Source organism: Moschus berezovskii, chromosome 17 (assembly GCF_049115385.1).
Source record: "Moschus berezovskii isolate FMDL1 chromosome 17, NW_MosBer_1.0, whole genome shotgun sequence".
In the NCBI taxonomy this organism is placed as follows: Eukaryota; Metazoa; Chordata; class Mammalia; order Artiodactyla; family Moschidae; genus Moschus; species Moschus berezovskii.
This window is the reverse complement of record NC_142476.1, coordinates 36,517,660-36,541,738: the sequence shown is the minus strand read 5'-3', so window position 1 is coordinate 36,541,738 and position 24,079 is coordinate 36,517,660. Positions and strand designations below refer to the sequence as shown.

At 37.0% G+C, this 24,079-nt stretch overlaps 1 protein-coding gene across 2 annotated transcripts in view; it reads left to right on the top strand.

Moving 5' to 3' along the window:
• Nucleotides 1-24,079, top strand: part of RABGAP1L (RAB GTPase activating protein 1 like) — a 729,399-nt gene that overhangs the window by 263,490 nt on the left and 441,830 nt on the right. Inside the window, exon 1 of one of the 2 annotated variants that reach the window (XM_088845319.1) lies at nt 18,117-18,342. The exons of the other annotated variant lie outside the window; for it this stretch is intronic. The gene's annotated coding sequence lies outside the window, so the exon portion shown is untranslated. Of the gene's footprint in view, nt 1-18,116; nt 18,343-24,079 lie in introns of those variants that run through there. 2 annotated transcript variants of the gene reach the window in all.

Genomic DNA, 24,079 nt, shown 5'->3' with positions numbered 1-24,079 from the left:
GTTGAGTTTAATTAGGTCCCATTTGTTTATTTTTGTTTTTATTTCCATTATTCTGGGAGACAAAGTGAATAGTATCTTGCTGCAATTTATGTCAAAGAGTGTTCTGCCTATGTTTTCCTCTAAAAGTTTTTTACTGTGCAGTCTCACATTTAGGTCTTTAATCCATTTTGAGCTTATTTTTGTGTCAGGTGTTAAAGAATGATCTAATTTCACTTATTTACATGTAGCTGTCCAGTTTTGCCAGGACCATTTGTTGAAGAGGCTGTCTTTCCAACATTTGTCATGGATTAATTGACCATAGGTACATGGGTTTATTTCTGGATTTTCTGTCCTGTTCCATTGTTGTATATTTCTATTTTTCTGCCAGTATCATACTGTTTTCAAGATGGTAGCTTTGTAGTATAATCTGAAGTTGGGGAGTCTGATTCCTCCAGCTCCATTTTTCTTTCCCAAGATTGCTTTGGCTATTTGGGGTATTCTGTGTTTCCATAAAAATTGTAAAACTTTTTCTAGTTCTGTGAAAAATGCCATTGATAATTTGATAGGAATTACATTGACTCTAGATTGCTTTGAGGAGTATAGTCATTTTCACAATATTAATTCTTCAGATCCAAGAACATAATATATGTATCCATCTGTTTGTGTCATCTTTGATTTCTTTCATTAGTGTCTTGTAGTTTTCTGCATACAGATCTTTTGTCTCCTAAGAGAAGTTTATTCCTAGGTATTTTACTCTTTTTGTTGCAATGGTGAATGGGATTGTTTCCTTAATTTTTCTTTCTGATTTTTCATTGCTAGTGTATAGGAATACAAGGGATTTCTGTATATTAATTTTATATCCTGTCACTTTACAGATTTCATTGATTAACTCTGGTGATTTTCTGGTGGTATCTTTAGTTATCTTTTCTATGTATAGTATCATGTTGTCTGCAAACAGTGTTTTATTTCTTCTTTTCCAATCTGGATTTCTTTTTCTTCTCTGATTGCCCTGCTGGAACTTCCAAAACTATGTTGAATAATAGTCTGCCTCTTCTAATTCTCATTGCTTCAACATAGCTAATTGCCCCTTTTTCATCCTCAGTCAGAATTCATTTTAGTTTTTATTTTTGATCTTTAAACAAGTATTATTCCTTAAGGAAATATGTGTGTATTAGTTTCTCAGTTGTGTACGACTCTTTGTGACCCCATAGGGTATAACCCACCAGGCTATTCCTTCTGTCCATGGGATTTTCCAGGTAAGAATACTGGAATTGGTTGCCATTTCTTTCTCCAGGGGAACTTCCTTACCCAGGGATTGAACCCAGGTCTCCTGCATTGCAGGCAAACGCTTTACTGTCTGAGCCAGCAGGAAATATAAGGAGTATTTAAAAGGATAAAAAAGAGAGTGAATCACCCATAATTCTATATAATATTAACACAAAGATATAAAAACTCTTCCTTTGTCCCCCCACCCCCCATCATTTTCTACCATGGACCAGGATTTTTTCTATGTAAAGGGATTTTAATGTAGTTGTTTATATCTTAAGCAGTTTTCTATGTTATTGCATACTCTTTATGAACATTTTATAAATAAGCTTTAGTATTTAGTGTTATTTTGTTCCAATTTTTAAGAACGAGAAATACTTAATATTATTAAAATGATTATTTATACATGGTGTCAAATTTTCTAAAAGAAGTGAGCCAGTTTACCTTCACACTAACAACTATCAGCCTACCTTTAGGGCTTCCCTGGTGATTCAAACAGTAATGAATCTATCTGCTTCACCACAAACTTTACAGCAGCAATTCTACATTAACAAGTAAATTAAGAGAATTGACTTTCACTTTATCTCCTCTGAGCCCCTGAAAGAGGTTGCGTTGTTTAATGTGTTTTTTGTGGTATTTATCTTCCATGCACTGAAAAACAACAGTGAAACCCTTAAAACTGGGATAGGTCTGCTGAGCCACATTTAAGCTATGGTACTCAAATTCTTTCTTTCTTTCTTTCTTTTTTGGTGGGAAGCATGTTGTGTGTGTCACACAGCCACCTATATTAGAGTTTGAGAAAGAACATTTTCCCTCTTGTATTCTTCTGCCTCTGTTATAGCTGTGTGGGAGGATCTTTTCTCAAGCAGACACTTTGGAGGCCTCTGTCTTTGGGGGTAGACCTTAAGACATAGCTGTTAATGGTTGAGAACCCCAGGCCTGGTTTTGATACTTGAGATTTTTCTAACCTTCAGAACCATCATTCCCACAGTGGTGACTGGAGCTGTGGTAAGCAAGTGAGAGGCTTTACCACTTTGGAGCTGTGTCACCTGGTATGAATGTCTCAGGAACCAGGGAATGCTCGTTAAGTCCAGCTTTTCTCCCCATTCTTTTACATTGCCCTGGTTCCTCAGAGTGCTTTGTACATGGTGGCTACTCAGTTCTTTGTTGAGCTGAATGTAAAGGGCTCTCTATTATAGCAGATCATTTATTTGTTGAGTTGAATTGAATTGAATAATTTGGCTTAACTTATTTTGAGGTCTTAACCCTTTTCTCCCCAACTCAGTTAAGGGTGCTGTGGGACTGAAGATTATTTCAAAATCCTTTCCCCCCTGCCTTTCTAGTAGAGTATACATGAAGGACCTATGGAAAAGAGTATTTAGAAGAAATGAAAGATTATTTAAGTTTTATTTTAGCTATTTACCTAATTGAATTCTTCCTTCCAAAACCCACATTAAGTGAACATTTAGGCTTCAAATATGTGTTTTAAAGGAGGGTGAATGATCTTTGGGGTAGCTTTGAATTTTAGATAATTTTTTTATTTATACACAGCTTGAATGAATGTCTTCCTGATTTCTTTTCCTTGTGATTATATGGAAAAAATTAAAATTTCTATTTTACCCAAGAACTTTGCATATATGTTTAGTAGAACCATTGTGCCTGTCTCCAGTCTTCTTTTAATCTTGAGCTGTTCTTTGTAAAATAGGTTTTGGAGCTCGTCACCAGCTTTGAACATGAATGTGCTGTAATATATTCTTCTTTAAATAGATAAATATAATTTTCTATATATGATATGCTTTTTATTTACCACAGAAGTAAATTCAGAATCTTTGATAGTTATATCTTACCATTTAATATATGGGTTTATATTAATTACATAATATATATTAATTTAATTATATATTATATTAATATATGGGTTTATTTTCAATAAACCCTGAAATCTTTTTCATACCTACTTAATTACAAGTTCCTTCTTCCTATATGTATAGTAGCTTGTGTTATTTTTTCCCCTCCCTCTTTTTAAAAATTTTATTTATTTTTTAGTTGAAAGTATCTCATGAACAGAGTAGCCTGGTGGGCCACATCCCGTGGGGTTGCAAAGAGTCGGACACACCCGAGCAAGTAATGCAGACAATTGCTTTACAGAATTTTGTTGGTTTCTGCTAAATATGAATATGAATTAGTCATAGGTGTACATGTGTTGTTTTTTATTTTTATTTTTAATTTATTTTACTTTACAATATTGTATTGGTTTTGCCATACATTGACATGAATCCGCCCCGGGTGTACATGTGTTCCCCATCCTGAACCCCCATCCCACCTCCCTCCCCATATCATCCCTCTGGGTCATCCCAGCGCACTAGCCCCGAGCATCCTGTATCATGCATCGAACCTGGACTGGCGATTCGTTTCACATATGATAATTTACATATTTCAATGCCATTCTCCCAAATCATCCCACCCTTGCCCTCTCCCACAGAGTCCAAAAGACTGTTCTATACATCTGTCTCTTTTGCTGTCTCGTATACAGGGTTATCATTACCATCTTTCTAAATTCCATATATATGCGTTAGTATATTGTACTCATGTTTCTTTTTCTGGCTTACTTCACTGTGTATAATAGGCTCTAGTTTCATCCACCTCATTAGAACTGATTCAAATGTATTCTTTTTAATTGCTGAGTAATACTCCATTGTGTATATGTACCACAGCTTTCTTATTCATTCGTCTGCAGGTAGACATCTAGGTTGCTTCCATGTCCTGGCTATTATAAACAGTGCTGCGATGAACATTGGAGTACACGTGTCTCTTTCAATTCTGGTTTCCTTGGTGTGTATGCCCTGGAGTGTGATTGCTGGATCATATGGCAGTTCTATTTCCAGTTTTTTAAGGAATCTCCACACTGTTCTCCATAGTGGCTGTACTAGTTTGCATTCCCACCAACAGTGTAAGAGGGTTCCTAGACCATCTTATCTCACTTAATTTTATTTTGTTAGAATCGGCTCAGTTGTTTAAGCCTTTTTGATACTTCACTGTATCTTCCAATACATTCAGTAAGCTTTTGCCATCTGCATATGTGATAAGCATCTTTAATGTGTAAATCAATGTTTAGTAATCAAAGAGTCTTGAACTGTCTTTATCATTGATCCCTGAGGTTATCCTCAGGCTTGGTGTTCAGTTGGAAGAACTCATAAGATTTAGTAAATTGTACTCATGGTTAAGGTTTATTACAGCAAAAGGATATAAAGTAAAATTAGCAAAGGAAATCAGACAGAAGGTTGTAAGAGTCGTCTCCCAGTGGAGTCACATAGTATGCACTAATTCCTCCAGTGAGTTGTGACATGTGCAAAATGTTGTCTATTAATGAAACTAATTAAAGACTCAATTCTCAGGGATTTTACCCAGGGCTGGTCATGTAGGCGTTCTCTCTCTCCTTCCAGCTACCAAAGTCCTAGACTCCTGGAGGAAAACATATTTAACTTAAACCATATTGTTTGCACACACAGTCCAGGCATAATGAGTTCCTTATCATTTAGGGGAAGTTTTATATGATTGTAGGGAACTGTTTATCAGCCATGTTCCCAGAAGCTAGCCAAAGGCCAACCTTACAAGGAGGCTGTTCAAAGGGTAGTCTTAGGCTTGCTATATTAACTTTTCTTATACATTATGTTATATTGATATTTACTTATATAAATGTCATACACATACATATATATATATATATATATAATATAAATGTTTTAGGATATTGATAAGAGTACAGTTTCCTACAGTATACACCAAGGGAGGCATTCAGTTCTTTCTATGCTCATAGAAATAACTGAATATAGGCCTCTTCGATTAGGTTAGACCTTTTTTTTTTTTTTTTAACAGCTACTGCTGCTGCTGCTAAGTCGCTTTAGTCATGTGCGACTCTGTGCGACCCCATAGACAGAAACCCACCAGGCTCCACAGCAGTAGACCTTTTATTTGAAATACACCTTTCCTTACTACTTGTATTCATTTCTTCTAAACAACAGTTTTAGTGATGTAGTGTTTTGATAAGAATTTGCCTCTCCTTTCTTTTCCTGATTACTAATTGCAGTATGCTTACTAATTTTGTAGTTTCCAGTCTTCCACTTGGGGCTAAATTACAAAGACGCTCTACGGTTTTTAAAACCTAGTTTTCCTGTAATTTTTATCATTATGTTAACTTTGTTTATGATTAAGTAAGATTGAGAAAATAATTAACAATAACAACAACAGCAAAAATCACAGTTTGGAAAAAAACAACTAGATCTTTATAATTAAATTTCATTAATTATAAAGTCTCAATTTGATGCAGAAAGATACTATTTTAGAACATTGGGACATGTATGGAAATGCAGAAACCTTTTTTCACCATTAGAGAAGTACTTAATTTGATATAATACAGATAGATATTTTGGACTTGTCAGAAGATAATATGTTATTTTCTAAACTTACGTGTTGAACTACAAATTCAGGAAAAAAGTGTTTAAGTCTTTCTGCTTATCTGTTTAGCAAATCAAAGTATAATTTAATATGCAATTATTTGATAGCATTTGTTAAAAGAAAATTTACCATTTGTATTCCATAACTACATTTAAAATGTAGAAAGATTTTAATAAAAATACCTTTCAGTTCAGTTCAGTTCAGTTGCTCAGTCGTGTCCGACTCTTTGCGACCCCATGAATCACAGCACGCCAGGCCTCCCTGTCCATCACCAACTCCTGAAGTTCACTCAAACTCACGTCCATCGAGTCGGTGATGCCATCCAGCCATCTCATTCTCTGTCGTCCCCTTCTCCTCCCGCCCTCAATCCCTCCCAGCATCAGAGTCTTTTCCAGTGAGTCAACTCGTCGCATGAGGTGGCCAAAGTATTCGAGTTTCAGCTTTAGCATCAGCCCTTCCAATGAACACCCAGGATTGATCTCCTTTAGAATGGACTGGTTGGATCTCCTTACAGTCCAAGGGACTGTCAAGAGTCTTCTTCAACACCACAGTTCAAAAACATCAATTCTTGGGTGATCAGCTTTCTTTACAGTCCAACTCTCACATCCATACATGACCATTGGAAAAACCATAGCTTTGACTAGACGGACCTTTGTTGGCAAAGTAATGTCTCTGCTTTTTAATATACTATCTAGGTTGGTCATAACTTTCCTTCCAAGGAGTAAGCGTCTTTTAATTTCATGGCTGCAGTCAGCATCTGCAGTGATTTCGGAGCCAAAAATAAAAATGTCTGACACTGTTTCCACTGTTTCCCCATCTATTTCCCATGAAATGATGGGACCAGATGCCATGATCTTAGTTTTCTGAATGTTGAGCTTCAAGCCAACCTTTTCACTCTCCTCTTTCACTTTCATCAAGAGGCTTTTTAGTTCCTCTTCACTTTCTGCCATAAGGGTGGTGTCATCTGCATATCTGAGGTTATTGATATTTCTCCCAGCAGTCTTGACTGTAGCTTGTGCTTCTTTCCAGCCCAGCATTCCTCATGATGTACTCTGCTATAAGTTAAATAAGCAGGGTGACAATATACAACCTTGACGTACTCCTTTTCCTATTTTGAACCAGTTTGTTGTTCCATGTCCAGTTCTATCTGTTGCTTCCTGACATGCATACAGGTTTCTCTGTTTGGAATATATTTTTCAGGGGGATTTTTAAGAATGCATTTTGGTGCAGGTTTTTACAAAGATGGAATGTCCTTTGGGATTTTTAAGTGAACTTCTACCCAAGGACCTGTGAACAAATAGTTGGCCTTTAAAAATGGTCCTGCCAGAGCTATAATTTTTATGTTCTCCCTTTCTTTAATTTATTGCTTCCTTTGAATATTTCTGCAGAAAGCTCATCCATTCTCAGAGCTTGAAGTATAATTCTTTGACAAATATTTTCAAATGATGCTCTCCAAATCTGGCCTTATACCTTTACCTTGTCACGTATTTTGCCTTTTTATTCTTGATTTCTCATAAAAATTTAAACCCAAACGATTACAAAAGAAATTCATTATTGCCAACTGATTCCTTATACTGACCATCTCCTTTTGTTGTGTTTTGTTTTCTTATTAATTTCATTGATACCTTCCTGGTGTCTTCCTAGACCTCCAGCTTACAACTCTGTATTTTGTAAATGCTCATTGGACAAAAGTCTATCAGAACTTTTTCTTCACCCTCACTCTCCATTTCATTCAGAATCCAATTTGTACTGATTTTTTTCTATACTGTTTTTCACGATACCATCTCTGAGTAATCACTTAGATCACTTTCTTTCAGTCTTCATGTATCATTTCTTTATATTCTTAATGTACTCTAAATCATAGATTTAAGTTAACTGATAACTTATGGACACAACCTCCTACCCCTAGGAATCGTTTTGTGGCTAGTAAGAGTGCCATTTTCATTGTTAGACAGCTGTATGACTTAGATGATGTTTCTTAATTATGAGCCCAAATCTTTTTTTCTTGAAATGTCTATCATTTAATCCTATGTCATCTTTCAGGGACTTCCCTTGTGTCTCAGACTTTAAGGTGTCTGCCTACAATGTCGGAGACCCGGGCTTGATCCCTGGGTTGGGAAGATCCTCTGGAGAAGGAAATGGCAACCGACTCCAGTACTCTTGGCTGGAAAATCCCGTGGACGGAGGAGCCTGGTAGGCTACAGCCCATGGGGTCACAAAGAGTCGGACACAACTGAGTGACTAAACTTTCACGTTCACTTTCATCGTTCTGCAGAGAACAGAAATAGGTCTTCTCTTTTTTTGATAGGTCTTTTGATATGTGATAACTGCACTTATATCTTCTTCTTCTTCCCAGATTAAATGTCTTTATTTCCCTGCACTTTGCTCGTTTGTTCATTCAATAGATATTTATTGTGTACCTCTTAGGTGCAAGTCAGTTTGAAATACTTGGAATATGGTGGTGATTAAGAATGACTAACTCTCTTCTCTCATAGAGCTTCTGTGCAAATAGAGGTAAACAAAAAGTATTCCAAGTTAAGACTTTGAGAAGTAAAACGTAAGGTAATTTTGGATTATAATAAATGTCGTGAAGAAAATAAAACAAGGTAGCTCAGCTGGTAAAGAATCCACCTGCAATGCAGGAGACCCCAGTTTGATTCCTGGGTTGAAAAGTTCCCCTGGAGAAGGGATAGGCTACCCACTGCAGTATTTGGGGGCTTCCCTGGTGACTCAGATGGTAAAGAATCTGCCTGCAATGCAGGAGACCTGGGTTTGATCCCTGGGTTGGGAAGATCCTGGACAAGGGAATGGCTACCAACTCCAGCATTCTTGCCTGGAGAATCCACATGGATAGAGGAGCCTGGCGGGCTACATTTGCAGGATCGTAAAGAATCAGACATGACTGAGCAACTAAGCACAGCATAGCACAGGGATTGGTTTATTTGTAGCAGTAATGCCTTGTTTCACCAACTATAGTTTCAAATGAATTGGTAATTCCAATTTACAAAAAATATATATATACCAGATATATCCAAGATATACTTAGCTGTTTCAACAACAGAGTCATCCTAAGTTTATAGTGAACTTTTTAAGGTCTGTCTTTTTAAACTATTCTTCAACCAGATTTTTCATATTCGAAACTTGGAAAGTTAATTTATTGAGCTTAATTGCAGGGCTTTAAAGTCATCCCTGTAAAATTTAATCTTACTAGTTTTTCCTTCTAGTTTTATGTGATATTTTTGAATCTTGTTATAGATTGAAAAGCTTATCTTTTCTGTTGTCCTTCAAGTCAGCAGTCATGATGTAAACAGAATACCAAGAGCAGAACTTAACTATAAAGGTTCCTTCTAAATGCTTTATTCAATTGGCAGTTTTTGAGCATAGATGTGTATCTATCTCTTAACTCTGCCTAATATATAGTTCCCATTTTATCTAGTGTTAAGATATAATTCAGATTTTTTCCTCCTTATTGTCATTTCATGAGATGTTTGCTAATGAGAGCGAAGCATAGTCATTCATTCATTCCAGAGTCAAACCAGTCTGGGTTTTAGTTTTTCATTTTGTCTCGTTATCTGTGTAGTATTGGGCATGTTACCTAACCTCTCTGAACCTTGATTTATACGTGCTTCATAGGAGAACATGCAGTAATTAATATAAATCACCTGTCATAATGTCTGGCATATGAAAGAGTCCAGTAAATGTTAGCAACAGCAGCTGTCATCATTGTTGTCAGCCCTATAGAAATTAAATATGTTCTGTCTCAGGTTTTCCTATTCGAAACTGATTAAATGCGTGTGCGTGTACACAAGGATAAACACAGTTATATTGTTGCTATTTTTTTTTCCAGGGGTGAACACAGTGAAACATCTTTGTTTCTTAAGTTTTATAAGCCATCTGCGTAGAATTTTACTAGATGAAGCATAGAACTTAGTATATCTGAAATCTGTATTTTCATATTGACAGCTTAAACTTTGTCTTTCCTCTAGTCATCGTCTTTCTGCTGGTCCACAATTTCTCAAAGATTAATCTGATCTTTTAATAGCTATGTTAGTTTTTCTTTGTTCAAGCCTAGTTGAAAGTGAGACATGGGCATGGGATGCTGAAACCAAAATTGCAAGTTGCTTGGATATTTCACTTAGCCATGGTTCTCATCTTTTTAAACACAGAAAATAAAATTATATCAGGGAACACAACATTGTAAGTCAACTTTGTAAATCAACACTTCAATAAAAAATATATTGAGGACGAGAAATAATACTTATAACACAGCTACTCTGTAACAAGCATTATGAAAATGTCTTCATGTATGTTATTTTATTCAACTATTTATAAGTCTGTTTCACAAGCAGGTATATCAAACCTTGAAACTTAAATGCCTCCATCATTTCATACCTACTAAGTAGCAGAATCTACAGAATTTAAATCCAGTTTTGTCTGACTCCAAAATTGTTTCCTTCCAACTCCAATAGATTTTGCCTCTCTGTTTCCCCCTTTATTTAGGAGTTAACCTGAAGCTGCTATTCCTTCCTTTTGTTTGTCATCTCTCCTTGGGAAACTAATAGAGGGTTGCTGTAGAGATTTTCAAAGTCAGAGAATTGAGGAGAATCGTGACTAAAGTTGGCAAATTTTCCTTGTGAAGAAGATTTTATAAATTTTATAAATACTGTAAAATCATGGAATCTTAAGAGTTAGATTTTCTTGGTCATGTGTTTTGTTTTCTGGCCATTTCACAGTTATAAATGTGGGATATGTATATTATAAAGAGGTTATTTTAATGTTTTTGTGTCTGAAATATTTTGATTGTCATTTAAGGTCAGCTTTTGTCTTCCTTCCTGATATTTCTCTACAACGCATTTTAAAAAGTTTCTTCTGTGTTTCGGGGCTTCCCTGGTGTCTCAGCTGGTAAAGAATCTGTCCCCAATGTGGGAGACCAGGGTTTGATCTTTGGGTTGGGAATATCCCCGGGAGAAGGGAACGGCTGCCCACTCTAATATTCTGACCTGGAGAATTCCATGGACTGTATAGTCCAGGGGATGCCAAAGGGTCGGGCACGATGGAGCGACTTTCCATTTTTACTCACTCACTCTGTGTTTCTAAATCTAAAGGTTACATAAAGATACATATGAATAAGGATAAATGAATAGAAATTTTAGTATTCTTATTTTGTGTATGAGAGATGCCATGGTGCTCCAGTTCGTCTAATGACTTAATGATGACATTCTGTAAGAGAGTTTATACACCAAAAAAACAAGTAAACTGATTTTATATTAAATAATTGTGCTTTTTATGTGTGTGTGTGGGGGTACATCAGAGCTTCTATTAGTAGTTTATTTCATCTTCTGTCAGCCATATTTATAAAAATTATATTTTTGTAATTTTTACTTAAAAATTAATTTTGCAATTTGATTTTAATTAAACATAAACAATTACTCTAAAACATTAAAATGCAAATAGTCATTATCCTTGTGCTCTGATATCCCAATTTTACCATCTTTTCACCTCTAGCTTTTGTAAAAAACCCATTCAATGCACAAAAAGTTATATTTGACAGTCACACAGAGTTAGAACAAGTTTTGTTCCCCACCTTAACAATCATTTGCCCATTACCTCCAGCTTTATTGATATAATTTTATTGAGATATAATTGACAAAATTGTATACGTTTAAAATGTGCTTTAGTTTTTTATGAGAATTCATCCTGATCATTATTCAGCGATGGATTCACATTCTACATTGGTTTTATAATCTAGTGTTATAGCAGAGTATACACTTACTATTTTGAGTTTAAACAGGTATTATTGATGAGGTAAAACTAAACAGGATCCATATTATGGAATTGACATATATTTGGTATAAATATTACACAGTGAATTTCAAATAGTGGTTAGTTTTTTAGGCTAGCATTGGACATTGGACATTAAAGAATCTAAAAAAAAAATTTTAAATTCCAGAGGAGAAGGACTGGACATTGACATATGTTTGTAAAAATCATTCCAGTTTCCTCTTTCTAGAACCTTCCATCCCAGGGGGACAGGGACATTGTCACATTCTTCACTGTATTCTTGTCACCCAAAGTAGCACCCTACATGTGATAGGTGTTCAACAAGTATTTGTAGGCAATCTATCTTGGATTTCTAGGTAAGCACTATACAAAAATGAGAGTATTTTTGCTTTTGAGTAGATTATACTGATAATTATTTTGGAGCTTTGCTTGAACATTTCTAAGAATGTATGATTGTTCCCCCAGAATTTCTAGATGCTACTAGCAAAGTGCTTTATACAAAAGCTAGGAACAGGGCATACGTATTTGAGGTAACTGTACCAGACACATGCTTGTGTGTGTTTATGCTCATGTCTTTTTAACTGATATTAGAAAATGACAGTTGTAACTGTGTAAGAGCCTCTCATAAATTGCTGATTGTCAGATAAGTGCTGCTTTGATTTATTGTCCTCAATAGTAGGCTCAAATATGTGTTTGTATATATAATTTTACATGAATACATTGGTCTAAGGGGTGTTATTTTGGTTACCAAATATCAGAGAGTTGTGTTGCTTATATATATCTCTAGCAGAGATGTCTTTTTACTTTGTAATGAATGAGGTCTTTTCTGGTGTGAATTAATCACTAATCTAGCATTTTGCAGACGTGTAGGCTATGAACAGTTTGCATCAGATTTTCTGATAGTGCTTACTAGAACTGAGCATAACCTGAAACTACCTTAGATCCACTGCATCAGAATATGTGGGTCTCTGGAATCTGATATTTTTTTTAATTGAGTTTAGTTGATTTACAATGTTGTGTTAGTTTCAGGTGTACAGCATAGTGATTCGTTTATACATACACATATATTCATTCTTTTTCAGATTCTTTTCCTTTATAAGTTACTAGAGAATATTGAGTAGAGTTCCCTGTGCTATACAGTGGATCCTTTTAATCTGTTTTATATATAGCAGTGTGTGTATGTCAATCCTGTTCTTTCAATTTACACTTCCTTCTTCCTCTCCCAGCCCTCCACTCCTGGTAACCATGTTTGTTTTCTATATATATGTGTATGTGTGTGTGTGTGACTCTGTTTGTTTTGTAAATAAGTTCATTTGTGCCATTTTTTTTAGATTCCATGTATAGGCAATATCATATGATATTTGTCTTTCTCTGTCTGACTTCATACAGTTTGACAATATCTAGGTCCACCTGTATTGCTGCAGTGGCATTATTTCATTCTTTTTATGGCTGAGTAGCATTCCATTGGACTGATGCTAAAGCTGAAACTGCAATACTTTGGCCACCTCATGCGACGAGTTGACTCACTGGAAAAGACTCTGATGCTGGGAAAGGTTGGGGGCGGGAGGAGAAGGGGACGACAGAGAATGAGATGGCTGGATGGCATCACCAACTCGATGGACGTGAGTTTGAGTGAACTTCAGGAGTTGGTGATGGACAGGGAGGCCTGGCATGCTGTGATTCATAGGGTCGCAGAGAGTCGGACACGACTGAGCGACTGAACTGAACTGAACATTCCATTGTGTATATGTACCATGTTGTCTTCATCCATTCCTTTGTTAATGGACATTTAGGTTGCTTTCATGTCTTGGCTATTGTAAATAGTGCTGCAGTGAACGTTCGGGTGAGTGTATCTTTTCGACTTTGGTTTTCTCCAGTATATGCCCAGGAGTGAGATTGCTGGGTCATTTGGTAGCTCTGATTTTAGTTTTTTAAGGAGAATCGGACATGACTGAGTGACTGAACTGAACTGAACATTTCATCATATATATATATGTATTCCTAGTATATGCCCAGGAGTAGGATTACTGGATCATATAGTAGCTCTATTTTTCATTATATAGGAACCTCCATACTATTCTCCATAGTGATTGTGCCAGTTTACCTTCCCACCATAGGTGTAGAAAGGTTCCCTTTTCTCTGCACCTCTCCAGCTTTTATTGTTTATAGACTTTTTGATGATGACTGCTGTGAGCTGATAATCTCATTTTAGTTTTGATTTGCATTTCTCTAATAATTATTAGTGTTGAGCATCTTTTCATGTGCTGTTTTGGAACCTGAATTTTTAACTAAGTATTTCTCTCTGCACTCAAAAGATTGAGAGTCACTGTATTAAATTTTGCTGAAAGTGTCTCCCTGGGGAGAGGCTAGATCTTAGAGGCTCTTGTCATAAATGCTGTGTCCCACTGAAGCCCCAAACTAATCAGTTTTAAGACACTGATTATTTCAGTGTCAGTTGGAAGCAAACATACACTGTTTCCTAAACCCTTTGGACTGGAACAGAACAGGTACATCACAATTGTTCACTAGACCAATACTGAAAGGAAACAAATTTCACTCAGTTCCAATTTCTGACAGCATCCTGGGAAGTGGCTCAGCTCTCTTCACTGGGGATTGTCACTGCCAGACAGACCTTATTTACCCTCCTGAAGCCCAGGAGGGCCAGGTACTATAGAACTAAACTGCCTTGAGAAGAAAAAACAAGCTCTGGTTATTTCACAGCTATAAGAGCAGAGTTCTCAGTGGTACTGAGAACTTTTGCCCAAACATGCCTTGTGTGTTTGATTATTTCTTGACAGTGGTTGCATGATCAAGTTCTCTCTATGACCATGACCCACCTTCATGCTCTTACTGGTTGCACAAAATGACTACTGCATTTGGTAGGTACCTACCAAAATGTCCTGGCTCAGCATCACCCTCTCTCACAGAGTGGATTGATATACTTTTTTTTTTTTCACCTCTCTGTCATCAGCTAGGAATTGATTCTGAATTTCACAGATTAAGTTTGGTACTGTTTTTTTTTAAATCCCCTGAAGACTCAGTTAAAAAATGTAAATTGACATATGCACAATCTATGTAAACTTAGTTATATCGCCAAAGTAAATGGTAATGCTACTACCTTTTATATGCAAAGGTGTTGATTAATTTTCCAGAAGTTAAGACAGATTTTTAGTTTCATGTCCACGTTATAATGCCTGACCCTCACTTGCATCAAGGGAATTCTAGAATGTAGTGTTTAGGGAACAAGGCATACCAGTTGTCATAGATTAAACCAATGACTTCATTGACATTGTGTGCTAGCCAGGTTAACTGAAAGTTGGATTTTGCGTTTTTATTTTCCTAGTCAGGAGTTAGGAGGGCTCACACTATGTATTAAGCTTTTATAAATCCACTGAAGTAACTGATTAGCATAGTGGTTTATGCATAGCAGAAATTTAGAAAAAACTTGATGTATTGATACTGATTATGTTTCAATAGAAGCACATTTTAGCCACTTTGCATGAATTTCTTTGAGAAGGATTCACTCGGATTTAAAAAATTTATCCCTTTTTATGTAGTTTTTTGTCTTTAAATTCAGTTATACTTAGCACTTAGCTGTTTTTTTTTTTTTTTTGGTGAAGCTCCTTTCTGTTTGAATGTGATTATTGCACTGATGGTATTTTAGTTATTTTGAAGAATTAATATTACTTTCTAGTTCAGTTTAAAAAGTTAATAGGCAGCGATGTGAAGATACAAAATTGAGTGGCTTAGGGATACAAAATTGAGTGGCTTGGGGATACAAAATTGATATTAAGACGGTGTTTACCTTCTTTAATAGGGAGGGAAGGTAAAATATTCAGCTTGCTTTCAAACACTCAAGTATACTTATTAGGGAGTAATTTGTTTACGAAGATGATAATTTCTTCATATATTAGAAATTTTGCAAAGTGGACAACACCTTAGAAGAGTAGATACTTATTAGAATTTAACACTAGGCAATTAATATTTTTAAAAGAGTTTGAATGTATCCAAATCAGAACTAAATACTCTTTCAAACCACTCTATTAACTTCCAAAATAAATCCTCTTCAGATGTCAGATACTGACTCTGTGGTCACCAGGTTAGAGTACTTGTTTTGTATACCATAGGTGTTAGAGATCCCTGCTTGGTGACTACGGTCCTCCCAGAAAGCTTAATCTGGCTGCAGAATGCAGAATTTATTACAGAAGTCAGACCAGATAGGAGACTGTTATGTTCTCAAAGTTTAACACACACCCCCCCCCAAATCCATGTGTTCAAACTCTTAACACCTGGTGTGACTGTATTTAGAAATAAGCCTGTGAGAAAGTGGTAAAAGTTAAATGAGGATATAAGGATGAGACCCTAATATGATACAGCTAGTCCTATTAAAAGAAGAGGAAGAGAGAGCAGAGTGCTCTCCTGTCTGCTGTGTGAAGGCACTCCAAGAAGGTAACTGTCTGCAGACCAGGAAGAGAGCTCTCAGCAGGAAATGAATTGGTCATCACCTTGATCCTGAACTTCCTGGCCTCCAGAACTGTGAGAAATAGATTTCTGTTGTTTCAGCCACTTCATCTGTAGTCTTTTGTTGGGGAGTCAGAGCAGAATGAGAGAGGCTGTTGTCATAATCTGAGCTTGAGGTGATCAGGAGAGTGGTAACAGGAAAGAAATCAAGGATATTGGTCTGGGGGAAATGGAAAGAAAGTAATATTATTAAAAAAAAAAGAGAGTCTGAAGGACATGGTGGCTGACCACATATACGGGGCAAAGGATGAGGTTAGAGATTGCTGATGAGTCTTGAAATGGATCATTTATCTACTTTTCCTACGGTGGGCAGAAGTGTTATCATGGTGAGAGTTCCTAAGACCACTGCCAGTTTGAGGATTTGCTATAAGGACTCACAGGAGTCTGCATATAGTAACATTCATGGCTATGATTTATTGCAGTAAAAGGGATACAAGCATATTAGCAAGAGGAAAAGGCACAAAGTCTGAAGGAAACCAGGCATGAGCTTCCAAGCGTTCTCTCAGCTGAGTTCTCCAGGACGGGCTCACCTGAGCCTAGAAGTTCAAGGTTTTTAATTGAGTCACATAGACACACTTTATCTGGTGTGTACAGAAATTCCAGACTCCTAGAAGGAAAGTAGGTGTTCATTATAAAATGCGTGTCTGTACAAATAGTTTAGGTATATTTAGCAGTTAGAGAGTGGTGGGACCCCTCTCCAAATTCAAGTTCCCAGATGCCAGCAAATGGCCAGCCTTGCAAGCTGGCCCTTCTAAGGACAGCAGTCTCAGGCTTGCTGTGTTAACTGATTTTTGTTCTGTAATATTTTAAACTAGAAAGAGAAAATTACATTTATGTCTTTCTGTTTTCATTAACAAAGTTTATACATATTAGGTACCTATTTTAACCCAGCATTGTCCTCAGTTGGACATACATATTATAAGGATACTTTTGAAAAGTATTAGGAAGAAAAAGCAATTTTGAATACAGTGAAATACTGCCATACATTTAAAGTCAAAGCATGGAGCAATATTTTAGGTTGTATCTGCTTATATAGTAAGAATATCTTTACAGTACCTTTATTAATAAATACCTAGACAGGTACAAAGAGGTATGGCCACTTTATAATAAATTAAATGTCTGTGGTCTTTATCTGCATTTCTGTTAGAGTGTTTTCTTCATTATCAATTAGCAGAAGAATTCCTTAAGAGGTAGGAATATTAACCCATGTTCTTATATAGTATATTGTTACCTTCTCTCCCCACCCCTGCCAGAATATTATTAAGTCAAAGAACTGAAATCTCTGCAAAAGAAATGACAAACTAATTTATTCCCTCCAAAAAATCAGTACAGTAAACAAAGTTGGTCAGTCATATGTCTTTCTTGTTGTTTTCTTCAACATACTATTTCATCTATAACCTTCCAGTCATAAAATTGTGTTTCCCTACTTTAACAGGGGCAAAAACTATGGTATAGAAATATTCACATGGTTTTTCTGATTCTACCGTATCAGCATTCTCCCCATTGTTTGTATATTCAAGAGCACAGTTGGTACTAGCTACCTTATTTGATGATGTTCACTTCTGCCTCCTGGTAGGCCACTGCTGTTTGGTGTTTGTGCTGTGAGTTCTGTCCCTTGACAACATAGGACCTCTGTGAAGCATGCTGGTGTGCAGAATTCGTCATATGCCAAGTGGTGTTGCTTTCTCTGGGGTTCTGCAGAAGCAGGCTGCATTCTCTGTTACTTTAGTAAAGCCAACTCTCTCCCTGCTGCCCCGCCCTTGCCACCAGAGCCTTCCCACCTTGTACTCTCAGTGTCTCGAACATACGTTTTGAACAACATCTTGTTTTCTTTTTCTTGGTATGGCATCTGCCATCTGGAACTGGCGGACAAATCCCAGTTAGAACCCGGAAGTGAACTTCACATAGGCTCAAGAGCCTCCAGGGAACAAGATGCCTTGATGATGTTTTCCCTTCTTACAGTACCTGTGGCCCTTTTTTCCCCTTAGGTTGATTTCTTATTTTAGAGGCTCCTTAGCAAGTGGAGAAGGCAATGGCAACCCACTCCAGTACTCTTGCCTGGAAAATCCCATGGACGGAGGAGCCTGGTAGGGTGCAGTCCATGGGGTCACTAAGAGTCGGGCACGACTGAACGACTTCACTTTCACTTTTCACTTTCATGCATTGGAGAAGGAAATGGCAGCCCACTCCAGTATTCTTGCCTGGAGAATCCCAGGGACAGAGGAGCCTAGTAGGCTGCTATGTATGGGGTAGCACAGAGTCGGACACGACTGAAGTGACTTAGCAGCAGCAGCAGCAAGTAATTGAGATTGTCTCCTGGCAGACTAGACTTGATTTCAGGTAAGCATAATTTGGCATATATAATTCCACAGTGCTAAAGTGTTTTAAATTTTTAAACTTTCTCTTGTCATTGTAGAATTACATATGCCATATTAAGGAGACTGGATGTAGAGTTCAAACTAAAGGTTGTCAGGGGATAAGATAGGGGAGGGATAAGTTGGTAGATTGGGACTGACATATACACACTGCTATATATAAAATAGATAACTAATAAGAACCTGCTGTATAGCACAGGGAATTCTGCTCAGTACTCTGTAATGGCTTATATGGGAAAATAATCTAAAAAAAACCAAGAGTGGGTATATTTATAACTGATTCACTTTGCTGTACACCTGAAACTAACGCAGCATTGTAGATCAACTGTACTCCAATAAAAATTAAAAAAAAAAACAACTTTCTTTTAAAGCCAGTAAAATCTCCTTTAGATGTGTATACAGAACTTATGATGGCTGAGCTACTCTAAGTGAAGCAGGTTGAGGAGTCCTACAGTCAGCCATTCCCCTGAGGCTCCTGCATAGAATGTTACAGGTTCTTGGCAGTTTCTCATCTCTAACTCCCTTGTTTTACAGACAAGAAAATGAATGCACATGAAATTAATCCATATCAACCAGTTCTTTTTAGGGCCTTACCAAACTTTCTTTAGACAGTCTGTGACTAACCCCATTTTCCTATTTGTGAGGCATGGTGGAGTGGAATTAGCTGTTCCTCTGGCATTTTGTATACGTGTATCTTGTAATGGTTATCATTTTTTCTTTTGTACTTAAATGTTTATACTGTCAGTCTCACGGTCCCTAAGCTCAGAGAATCTATTTTTTTTAAAATTAATTTTAGATCTTCATTACATCCAAATGTAATCCTGTCATATATTAAGTACTTAATAAATGTTACATTAAAATGAATAAATTTACTCAGTACTTTTCTTGGAAATTATGTACTCAGTTTGTAAAGTGTCATTTTGCATTTGTTGATATTTTAATTTCTTATGGGTATTCTGTTAGTTTATGTGAGCTATCTCTATTCTTCAACTGGATTATCACTATTTTCAAACCTTCATTGTCTACCCCTCACCGTAACACTCAGTATAAGAGAAGTGTTTTGAAAACCCAAGAGATTCTGATAAAAAGATGTCAATGTCACGGTACTTTGCTTTATTCCCATGTTCTTATTGTTTAGTTGTTCTTATTGTTTAGTTGCTTATTGTTTAGTTGTTTCCAGCTCTTTTGTGACCCCGTGGGCTGTAGCCCATCATACTTCTCTGTCCATGGGATTCTCCAGGTAGGAATACTGGATTGGGTTCCCATTCCCTTCTCCAAGGGATCTTCCCAACCCAGGGATCGAACCTGCTTCTCCTGTATCCATTGAGGGGAGGGAGGGTTCCTTACCCTTGAGCCACCCTTGGAAGCCCTTTCCCTTCTTAGTTCCTCTTAAAATATTTCAGACGTTGACAAGTGACAGTTAAGAGTGATTCTTTTTCATGAGACCAGTGGTTAGAGAGGCAGTGTGTAACTACAGTAACCTGGGTGCTATCCGAGGTCTGTCACCATTAACTTTTGGCCATGGCCATCAGGTGGCGCTAGTGGTAAAGAACCTACCAATGCAGGTAGACATAGAAGATGGGTTCCACTCCTGGGTCAGGAAGATCTGCTGAAAGAGGGCATGACAATCCATTCCAGTATTATTGCCTGGAGAATCCCATAGACAGAGGAGCCTTAAAGGCTACTGTCCATGGGGTCACAAAGAGTTGGACATGACTGAAGCAACTGAGCACATGTTACTTAACTTCTGTGACCCCTAATTCTGTCATCTATTAAACAGGGAAAATAATATCTATCATATTGTAATAAGTAAATGAAATAGCACATGATGTGTCTAGGAGTACCATGTTTGCCATAGTTAATGAATATTTAAAATGATAGTTGTTATATTCAAGCAGGTACAATGAACCTACTAGTTGAGTAGTGTTTAAACTTTAATGTGGGTACAAATCACCTGGGGATCTTGTTAAATTGCAGGTTCATATTAAGTATTAACAGGTCTGAGGTGGTACCTGAGATCTTCAAGTTTATCTTTCTGATAAACTCTTAGGTAATGCTGGTGCTCTGATACAGAGACCACACTTGAAATAGCAATGTGCTAGATTATTTGAGATTCCCATTGTGCATTTTTTTCTATTTATATATGCTGAATGGTTGGTTGAATTATCTTTTTTGGTCATTGTGTGTCTTGTTGGACATTGTTACTGTATTTTTTGTTCAAGTTTTTCAACTTTATATTGAAGTATAGCCAATTAACAATGTTGTGATAGTTTCAGATGGACAGCAAAAGTACTCAGACATATATATATATACACACACATGTATCTATTCTCCCCCAAACTCCGCTTACATCCAGGCCACCTCATAACATGGAGAAGAGTTCCTTGTGCAGTAGGTCCTTGTGGGTTATCCATTTTAAATATAGCAGTGTGTACCTGTCCATCTCAGACTCCCCAACTATTCTTTCCGTCCATGCTTTCCCCCTTTTAATCATAAGTTCATACTCTAAGTCTGTTTCTGTTTTACAAATAAGTTGGTTTGTATCATTTCTTTTTAGATTCGGCCTATTAGGGGTGCCATATGATATTTTTTCTTCTTTGTCTGACTTCAGTATGACAAAAAAGTACAATGGAGAAAAGACAGATTCCTCAATAAATGGTGCTGGGAAAACTAGACAGCTACTTGTGAAAGAATGAAACTAGAAAATTTCCTAACACCATGTAAAAAATAAACTCAAAATGGATTTAAGGCTTAAATTAAATGTAAGGCCAGAAACTATAAAGCTTTTAGAGGGAAACAGGCAGTACACTCTGACATAAATCACAGCAAGGTCCTCTTTTCCCTACCTTCTAGAATAATGGAAGTAAAAACAAAAAGTTTGCAGTGCTGAGTATCAGGAAGTTAAGGACAGACAATTAAGGTAAATGTGATGATTCAGTCTATTTTTGGAGATTTTGAATTTGAAAGGATATCAATCAAGGACTTCTAGCACATTAAGGCAGATCAAGTCTCTTGCTCTAAATGCATTACTTTCAGGTCAAGAAATTACAAGTGTAAACCTAAATATCCCATGTAAGATGAACTTTATAAATCTTCCTAAATTGAAACTGAAAGAGCACTAGATTGGGAGTCGTGCATGCGTGCTAAGTCCCCTCAGTTGTTTTTGACTCTTTGCGACCCTATGGGCTGTAACCACTGGGTTCCTCTGTCCGTGGGATTCTCCAGGCAAGAATACTGGAGTGGGTTGCTATGCCCTCTTCCAGTGGCTCTTCCTGACCTAGGGATGAAACCCAGGTCTTTTATGTGTCCTGCATTGGTAGGCAGGTTCTTTACCACTGGGACCATGTCTTGGGGTCCAACAAAGTTTAGCAGAAGAACCTTGGAGAGGTCAGAATTAATTCTAATTTTTTATGCATTTATGATACTTGATAAGAAAACTTTTCTACAAAGCTCCCAGTCTTCTGTGTAAGAAAAGATCTCACCTACAACAAATTTCTAATCTTCAGTATTCTGAATTTAAATTTAAAACTGTTGAGTACTCTAAAGATTAGTTAATTATGCCTATACTATTTTTATTTTAGTTATATTCTTTTTGTTAATAAAATTTAAATAAAATTTGGAGCAATTTACTGGCCAATCAATCAAATATTTCAGCTATTTCACCAAAATTTGAATACATGTTAATAAAAATATAAATTAAAGGAAATATAAACAGTTTAAAAACTATTTTCAGGTTATTTTCCTTCTAATTGATGTAAAAGGCAAACACAAGAGATTTATGAATTTCTTAATATTGTAAAATACTCTTCAGCTGCTGTGTGCAACTTTTGCAAACACCACGTTCATTTGCAAGTACCTCCAGAACCATAAATTAAAACATGAAGCAAGAAAATGGCCCTTGGCACTCTTGGGAAATGATACGTGGTTAAGCAGGGATTTATTGCATTCATGATGTCTGAGAAGAAGGATTTGACAAGTTAATTAATTTGTCTTTTCTCTTATCTAAGTGCTTTCATCGTTCAAATCTTCCCAAAGCTCCAGAGCAAAATCTATCTGTCTTCCACAGCAGCATAGCCCGCACACCTTCAGGGCGTTCTGACATAATCTCCTTTTATTTTGAGGAGGAGGGATAAGAGATGGAGAGAAGCATTTCCTTGGGGCTAAAGGAGTATTACTTGTGAGAGTAGATGTTCAGGGTCAGGGTCGCACTGTGTCAGCTGTGAGCCCCAGATCCAAGTAGCAGAAGGCATCCCAGTGTTCGTCAGTAGATATGGTTTGGGCTATTGGCGATACTAGGATCGTCTGCATCACAGGGTCTGTGGTACAGTCTCATCTTTCCTGGACCTGAAGGTGGTACTGTTTGAGTACCAGAAATGCAGGAGCAGAACTGGATGTACTGAGATATCAAAGCTGTGCATGTGGTCTCTCCCAGATTATTGTAATTCAAGTATTATTATTAAAGATCAAAAGCAGAAGTTATTGCTAGGTAGGCTTCTTTCACAAATCTTTGCAGCTAATCTGTATGTATGAATGGCAGCCAGACTTTTGAAATGTATGAACAAATAGCATCACAAGCTAAAATTCTGTTGTTCATAAGCACATAATTTCCACTGAGCTACTAAGCATCTTGTGGAATGATTTCCTTGGCTGTAGGCATTGCTGTGCTGTTTACATATAGTAATTATCATTGTCTAACATTTAGGACTTCTGAGCAATGAACTAAGCATTGTTAGTATAGCAAGTAGAAAAGGGTGTAATGTGACTTTGGAATTTAGTGTTTAACATCTATTTCTGCTTCATTGACTATGTTAAAGCCTTTGACTGTGTCGATCACAATAAACTGTGGAACATTCTGAAAGAGACGGGAATCCCAGACCACCTGACCTGCCTCTTGAGAAACCTGTATGCAGGTCAGGAAGCAACAGTCAGAACTGTACATGGAACAACAGACTGGTTCCAAATAGGAAAAGGTGTACGTCAAGGTTGTATATTGTCACCTTGCTTATTTAACTTATATGCAGAGTACATCATGAGGAACGTTGGGCTGGAAGAAGCACAAGCTGGAATCAAGATTGCTGGGAGAAATATCAGTAACCTCAGATATGCAGATGACACTACCCTTATGGCAGAAAGTGAAGAGGAACTCAAAAGCCTCTTGATGAAGGTGAAAGAGGAGAGTGAAAAGGTTGGCTTGAAGCTCAACATTCAGAAACCAAAGATCATGGCATCTGGTCCCATCACTTCATGGGAAATAGATGGAAAAACAGTGGAAACAGTGTCAGACTTTATTTTTTTGGGCTCCAAAATCACTGCAGATGCTGATTGCAGCCATGAAATTAAAAGACGCTTGCTCCTTGGAAGGAAAGTTATGACCAACCTAGATAGCATATTAAAAAGCAGAGACATTACTTTGCCAACAAAGGTCCGTCTAGTCAAGGCAATGGTTTTTCCAGTGGTCATGTATGGATGTGAGAGTTGGACTGTGAAGAAAGCTGATCGCCAAAGAATCGATGCTTTTGAACTGTGGTGTTGGAGAAGACTCTTGAGAGTCCCTTGGACTGCAAGGACATCCAACCAGTCCATTCTGAAGGAGATCAATCCTGGGTGTTCATTGGAGGGACTGATGCTAAAGCTGAAACTGCAATACTTTGGCCACCTCATGCGACGAGTTGACTCACTGGAAAAGACTCTGATGCTGGGAA